The sequence below is a fragment of the Lemur catta genome, chromosome 18 (genome assembly GCF_020740605.2).
Source record: "Lemur catta isolate mLemCat1 chromosome 18, mLemCat1.pri, whole genome shotgun sequence".
NCBI classification, from domain to species: domain Eukaryota; kingdom Metazoa; phylum Chordata; class Mammalia; order Primates; family Lemuridae; genus Lemur; species Lemur catta.
In genome coordinates, this window is record NC_059145.1 from 5,795,513 (window position 1) to 5,802,675 (window position 7,163).

General features: G+C 50.8%; 1 non-coding gene across 1 annotated transcript; it reads right to left on the reverse strand.

Annotated features, from left to right (window-relative positions):
• Positions 1 to 6,615: 6,615 nt before the first annotated feature.
• On the reverse strand, positions 6,616 to 6,756 carry LOC123623727. The gene has a single exon (XR_006730005.1). It is a non-coding gene; the product is annotated as a U4 spliceosomal RNA (small nuclear RNA).
• Positions 6,757 to 7,163: the final 407 nt, after the last annotated feature.

The window sequence follows — 7,163 nt, forward strand, 5'->3', positions numbered from 1 at the left end:
GAAGACTCAACATCTTGAACCAGAAGGCTATGTTGGAAGCAGGTCTCATTAGTTTCTTCTGGTTAGAAAATGGGTAAACAGGGACAGAAGGGACACCATCATCGTCATCAAAATCAGAAGTCTGGGAACTATGGCCTGTTTTTATAAATAAAGTTTTATTGAAACACATCACCTTATTTGTTTACATGTTGTCTATGGCTGCTGTGAACTAAAATAAAATCTTTTTTTTGTTTTGCTTTTTTGAGACAGAGTCTCCCTCTATTGCCCAGGCTAGAGTGCCATGGCGTCAGCCTAGTTCACAGCAACCTCAAACTCCTGGGCTCAAGTGATCCTCCTGCCTCAGCCTCCCGAGTAGCTGGGATTACAGGCATGCACCACCACCCTGGCTAATTTTTTCTATTTTTAGTAGAGACGGGGTCTCACTTTTGCTAAGGCTGGTCTCAAACTCCTGACCTCAAGTGATCCTTGCACTTGCCACCTCTCACAAAAATCAACTCCAACAAAGAATTCTTAAACTAAAGTTTCTTAAAATAATGGTGAAACAATGATGGAATAACACTTAAAATAATGGTTTCTTCAAAGGCTCTAGTATCAAGTATTGGAAATACCAAGTTAGCTGGGCCTCAGCATAGCTTTGTCTGGGAAAACTATCTTAGGCTTAAGGATATAGACACCAACCATGTTACAATTATGGTGAAGAGTACTATAAAAAACGGCAAATAATTCTTAACATAATGGTTATTTCAAAAGTTCTGCGACATACTTCTTGAAAATACCCAGTTACCTAGGCCTAAACATAGATTACTCCGGTAGCCTCAGACTACCAGAGTGCTGGGATTACAGACGTGAACCACCATGTCTGGCACTAAAATAAAATCTTAAACCCCCAGCTGACTGAATGGACCCCCTCTTGGCCAAAGGGACCCCAGAAACACCCTAAAGCTGAGTTACTGCCAAGAGAAGGAAGGTCAGACTTGCCTCATCATGCCCCCTCCTTTCTAGGACATGTCCTTTGTAGCCCATTAATAGGCCTGAGGCTTTGCAAGACAAAGCTTAAACCACACCTGCAGGCTATCAATTTATTTAACAGATCACTTGAGTCTGGGTATAAGGCTAGTGGCTAGTCTCTGATTAACAGTCTTCCTTTTCTTAAAAACAGTCCAAGCCTTTACATAAAGCTTCATTTCTTTAACTAATTACAAATCAAAGAATCTTTAAACCCACCTATAACCTGTAAGCACCCCCTCTTCGAGATGTTCCACCTATTCAGGCCAGACCAATGTATGCCTCCCACATACTGATTTATGACTTTACATGTAACCCCTGTCTCCCTGAAATGTATAAAACCACCCTGTATTCTCCACTGCTATCTCTGGTGTAAAACCAAAAACAAACAAAAAAAACCCCACCCTGTAACCCAGCCACAGTCAGCCCACTTGCTCAAGGCTTCTTGGGTGTGGCTCTGGGCCATGGTCCTCAAACTTGGCTCAGAATAAACCCCTTTATTTTACAGGGTTTGGTTTCTTTTCTGCTGACAGTGCTTTCATGCTACAGCACGGCTGAATAGTTGCAACAGAGACCACACAGTCCACAGAACCTAAAATATTTAATGTCTGGCCCTTAACAGAAAACATCTGCTGACCCCTGACCTAAATGGAGTGGACTGACACCCAGGCCCTTCACCTATCAAGCCCCAAACATCCTCAACCCAGGTCTCCCCAGGCCCCTCCACTCTAGCCTGGCTGGTCCCCTCTCTGTCCCTCATGAAGGAAAGAATAACCAAGGCCTCCTCACATGCAGCCAGGAAGGCGCAGACGAAACGCCGCGGCACCAGGCTGCTCAGCAGGATGTGGGTCTGTGCACAGGGGCACAGGCTGGCACGGGAAGACCCACTGCACCTCGCAGCTTCCCCCTGCACATCTCCCGCTGGAAGCCAGAGCGATGCAAAGGAATGGGGGCCTGGGTTCTCCCACCCCTGGGCGTGACTTGCTCCCTGGTCTGGGCCAGCCCCATCATTCCCCCTGTAACAGGAGAAGAGAGAAAAATGGGCCCTAACGACCCTTCCAGTTCTCACATTCTAGGGGTAGGACCATGACCTCCCTGTCCCCTCCAAAGGCAGAGCAGGAGGCCGGCTGTCAATTGAGCACAGTCATAAAATGGACACACAAACAGAACTACAAGGCAGAGCCGGCCACACGTGGCTACTGGTAATTCCAAGCTGCTCCACAAGGTGGGAGTACAGGCGAGGGAAAGCGGCCCAGGGCCAGGGGAGTCCTGCACAGGAGCTCGGGCAGTGCCAACGCCACCTGCCTTCCCGGCCCATCACACTCAGGGAATCAACTCCAGGCAGGCGTAGCAGCGGAGGCAGGGGCCCTTACTTCCAGGTCACATCTGCAGCCTAGGTTTCCCCCAGTTCCAGCTATGACCACAGTGGCCAGCATCATGAAGCACCTACTGTACATGCACTTAGTCCTCCCAACCGCCTGGTGAGGCAGGGACCATTTTTGTCCCTTCCAAGTCCCCTTGCACCTCTTATCTCTGCAGTCTGCCCTGCCCTGGCCTCTACCTTCATTTTCCATACAGCGAAATCTGGTGTATTCGTTTCCTATTGCTGCTGTGACAAATGCCCACTTAGGGGTTGAGGACAACACCCACTTACTATCTCACAGGTCTGGAGAGTGGAAGGCAGGATGGCATGGCTGGGTTCTCTGCTTGGGATTTTGCAAGGCTCAAAGTTTCACCTGCTGTGATCTCATCTGGTGCTTGGGACCCTCTTCCAAGCTCACTTCTGTTGCTGGCAGGATTCAGTTCCCTATGGCTGTAGGACTAGGGTCTGTGCCTCCTGCCCTCAGCTCCTGTGGCTGCTCTTTGGTCCTTGCACGTGACCCCTCCATCCTCACAGCAGCAATTAAATCCTTCTTGCGCTTCAGATCTCCCTGGCTCCCCCTCTGCCACCAGCCAGAGACAGCTCTCTGCTTGCAGGGACTGCTGTGATTCCACTGGGCTGACCGAGACAATCCAGGACAGTCTCTTCATCTTAAAGTCCACTGTGCTAAATAACATGACACATTCACAGCATCCCCACAGGCTCTGGGGATTAGGGAGGCAGGCCACCTTTGGGGGGCTATTTTAGAAATTCTGCTTACCCCGCCCTCCCTCCTCTTCCCACTGCCACACCCCATATCTCAAAGTCCTGTCACGTCCCGTGTGTTGCTCACACTGATTGCTTGAGCCTCGTGACCGCCACCCCAGACCAGACCAGACCACGCTGCCGGTCTCCAGGGCCTCCACAGCGGCCCTGCTGCTGCCACCCTTCTGCCCGCTCCCCGGGCGCACTGCCCACCCCTCTCTTGCCCCGCCACAGCCTAAATGATCTTCCCTAAACACAAAGCTAACCATGCTGCTCCCCAACTGGAAATCCTGCAGGGGTTCCCCCATAGCCTCAGGAGACAAACAGAACCCCATACGGTTCATTTGCGCAAATGTTTTCTGACCACTGACTCCCCACCAGGAACCGAGATCCCCCAAGACAGCCTCTGCCCTCCTGGAGCTGGTCGTCCCAGTGGGCCCTGGCACCTGCCACCGCAGCCCTGCCCCAGTTCCCTCCTCACCTCCAGGTCTTCCTGTTAGGTAGTGAGGGATTCCCGGGCTTCTAGGGGCAAAAGTGGGTGCTGTTGCCCCCATCTTGGTCCTGCCCCACCCTAATCTCCTGACTGCCATACCTCGGGAGGAGGGGACGCCCTACAAATCGGCCAATGAATTTAGCATGCCAGCTGCAAAAGAAGGCAGAGGATTTTCTAACCCACATGCCAAGCAGCATGGGTATCACAGAGTCCAGAAACTGACCTAGAATAACCTGCATGTGTAGGTAAGACTCAGTTCATGTGACTCCCAACTGTCCAATCAAAGTGGTTCCATGGTGACCTCTGAACCACAAGGGAAGTCCCAATCCGGGCACTGTAAAACAGGATGCAGACCACAGCCAGGCCCTTTCTGCGCCCTTCCTTTCACTCTCCCTTTGCTGCGACAATGGGTCCAGTCGTCGTCTGTGGCGTATATATCATGCTCTGTAAATCCATATCTTGCTCTTGCTCTCTAATCCTACCTTTCTCTCCTCAATAAACCTCATTTTAGAGCTTGCCTGACTTTGGCGTGTCTGGTCATTCTTTGGCCACGAGTGTGTCAAGAATTGACATTTTCAGACTAAAACCTGACGTTCCCAGCAGCCTCCTCGTCTGCCCCCTCCCTGTCCAACAGATCTCCTAGGAAGCAGGTTTTCCCAGATCCCCTCCTGGCTTCCAACTCTGTGTTCCTACAGCTCCTGATGCTTTCCCATCATGGAGCACACCACCACATTCCACATGGAACCCCTGGGGGCCAGGGCTTCCTCTCTGGCTCGCCACTGCTCTGTGCCATGCCTAGCATGGTGCTGGCCACATGGCAGATGCTGGGGAAATTGTTTTTGAGTGAATGGAAAGTTCAATACGGGACAGTGCAGAATTCCTCACCAGCTCTGAAGAAACTGCTGGCAGCAGACTCCAGCCGCTCAGTGTTCCAGCCCATGGGGGCCCACACAGCACCCTCTCCCTGGCCTTGGCTGTAAACTGCAGCAAGCGCCCCAAGATGTTGCTGTCTGAGAATAAGCTATTTAAGGCATGGAGCTAACTCCATGGCACAAAGTCTGGCAGGAACGCCGATGTTAATTCCAAGAGGCCTAGGAAAAAGGAAGACAGTTTCTGGCCATAAGAACAAAAAATATGCTCAAGAATTCCATTGAGCAGTGGGAGGCGGTGTGGTGCTGTGGAGGCAGGCTTTGCACACGCACTTGCACACACACACACACACACACACACACACACACACACACACACACGCAACACCGGCAGAACCCATCCAACCTCTACCAAACCAGCAAAGAAAATGGGACGGAGAGTCTCCAACACAGGAAACATTTCCCTGATTTGGGACCATGGAAAGCCAATGGAAGAGGGCAACAGATGGGACGTGGGAGAGCCAGCCTGCCTGGGCCCCCAGGGACCGAGAGTCAGAACCGGAACAGCCACCCCACTCGGCACGTATGCCACCTCTTCCTCCTCAAGAAAGTCCCAGACAAAAAAGCCATCTGGGAAAAGCTCAGGCTTTTGTTCGGAGGCCCAGAGTGAAGCCTGCCTTGACTGCAGCTGGGGATCTGTGGCTGATAGAGGACTGGGTGGCTGCCCCTGGCCCCAACAAGAGCCTCCGGTTGACATCCCTCCCACAGCACACCCCCATACAGAGTGCCGCTCGCAACTGCCTCGGCGTCCCATCTGTAAAATGTTTGCATTAGGTGGTCCCTAGGGTCTCTTTATTTCTAAAAGTCTAGTCCTCCTTTCTAATTTTATCCCTGCCAGAAATCAGAGTCACATGCTACTGCCCGCTCCAGGTCACCTCACCAGCTGAAGGTGGAGGTAGAGTCCTGAGCCTTCCATGTACCTGGTGACACAAGCCCTCAGCCCATCTCTCCTCAAACCCACCCATCGATTGCCCACAGGCTGTCTCCCCAGAGAGAGACGCTGGAGTCTTAATCCCTGCTACCTGTGATGTGACCTTATTTGGAAGTAGGATCTTTGCAGATGATCAAGTTAAGATGAGGTCACTACGGTGGGCCCTGATCCAAAGGACTGGTGTCCTTCTAAGAAAAGGAAAACACCTCACCACGCGAAGACAGATACACACAGGAAGAACACCATGTGGTGAAGCAGGCAGGCACTGATGTGTCTACAAGCCAAAGAGCACAAGGAATTGCTGCAACACCAGAAGCGGAGAAAGGCGTGGGACACATTCTCCCCTAGCACCTTGAGAGACAGCAGGGTCCTGCCAACACCTTGATTTTGGACTTCTGTCCTTGGGAACTGTGAGACAATCCCTTTCTTTTGCTGTAAGCCACCCGGTTTCTGGCACTTGGCACAGCAGCCCCAGGAAACCAATACGTGCAGGCTGCTTGTTGAACAAATGAACACCTCTCTCCTCCCTGACCCCTCCAGCTATCATCCTGAGGGAAGGAGGGGCAGGCCCACCCTCAGGTTGGGGCTAGAGCATGCAGGGAGCCCCTGCCCCCTTCTATCCTACCTGCCCCTGCTCTGTTCTGTATAGAGAGGGACCAGCAAGCCCATGTGTGGACACCTGCAGCCAACATCCATGCTCTGTGCTTGGCCACCCTTCGGATCTATGGGGACAGTTCTCCCTCTGAACAATAGATTGGCAGGGGTGGGGGGCAGACCCTGCTGGTAGACTCAGGGCCCACAGGGCAGGGATTTCCTGTGCCCTGAGCACAGTGTGGGGAGAGATTCATGCTCAAGGTAAGGAGGAGCCCATGCAGAGCCTGGCCCAGGGGAAGCGGAGAGTGGCCTCTAAAGCTAAGGCCCAGGGCCTAAGGGTGGCATGGAAGGGACCCTCGCACATCCAGCACAGGCCTAATAGCCTAGGGGCTTTCCTGGCAGGATCTTTAAATCCTCATCCCATTTTAAAGGTGGAAAAACGGAAGCACAGTAAACTTAAACTACTTGTCCAGGGTCAAAAAGCTGATAAACTGTTTTTTCACCAACCTGATGCTTTTTTTTTTTTTTAATTATTCAGTCTCCATACAGAATGTCAAAAATTGCCAATGCCAACTATATTTCAAGTCGTGATGGCGGGGTATTGGGAAAAGTTTTCAATTAGTAATAATCGCACCTTGGATAAACCTCATTGGCTATGGTACCGCCACTGCACGAAGCTCCAACTTTATGCTTTAAAAAATTTTTTAAAAGTTTTTTTTAAAGGTGCGGATAAACTAAAAAAAAAAAAGGAAAAAAAGATGCTGATAAACTGTATCTGGGATTGAAATTCAGGTCTTTCTCATTCCCAGACCCTTCCTTTCTCTATGTATCATGCTTTTAAACCCTTGCCTTGGTTTAAATAGATAAACTGCCAATGCCCTGTTAGATAATAAAAATAATTTTTAAAAACAAACAAATGGGCTGGGTGCGGTAGCTCACGCCTGTAATCCTAGCACTCTGGGAGGCTGAGGGGGGCGGATTGTTTGAGCTCAGGAGTTCGAGACCAGCCTGAGCAAGAGCGAGACCCCATCTCTACTAAAAATAGAAAGAAATTATCTGGATAACTAAAAAATATATATAAAAAAA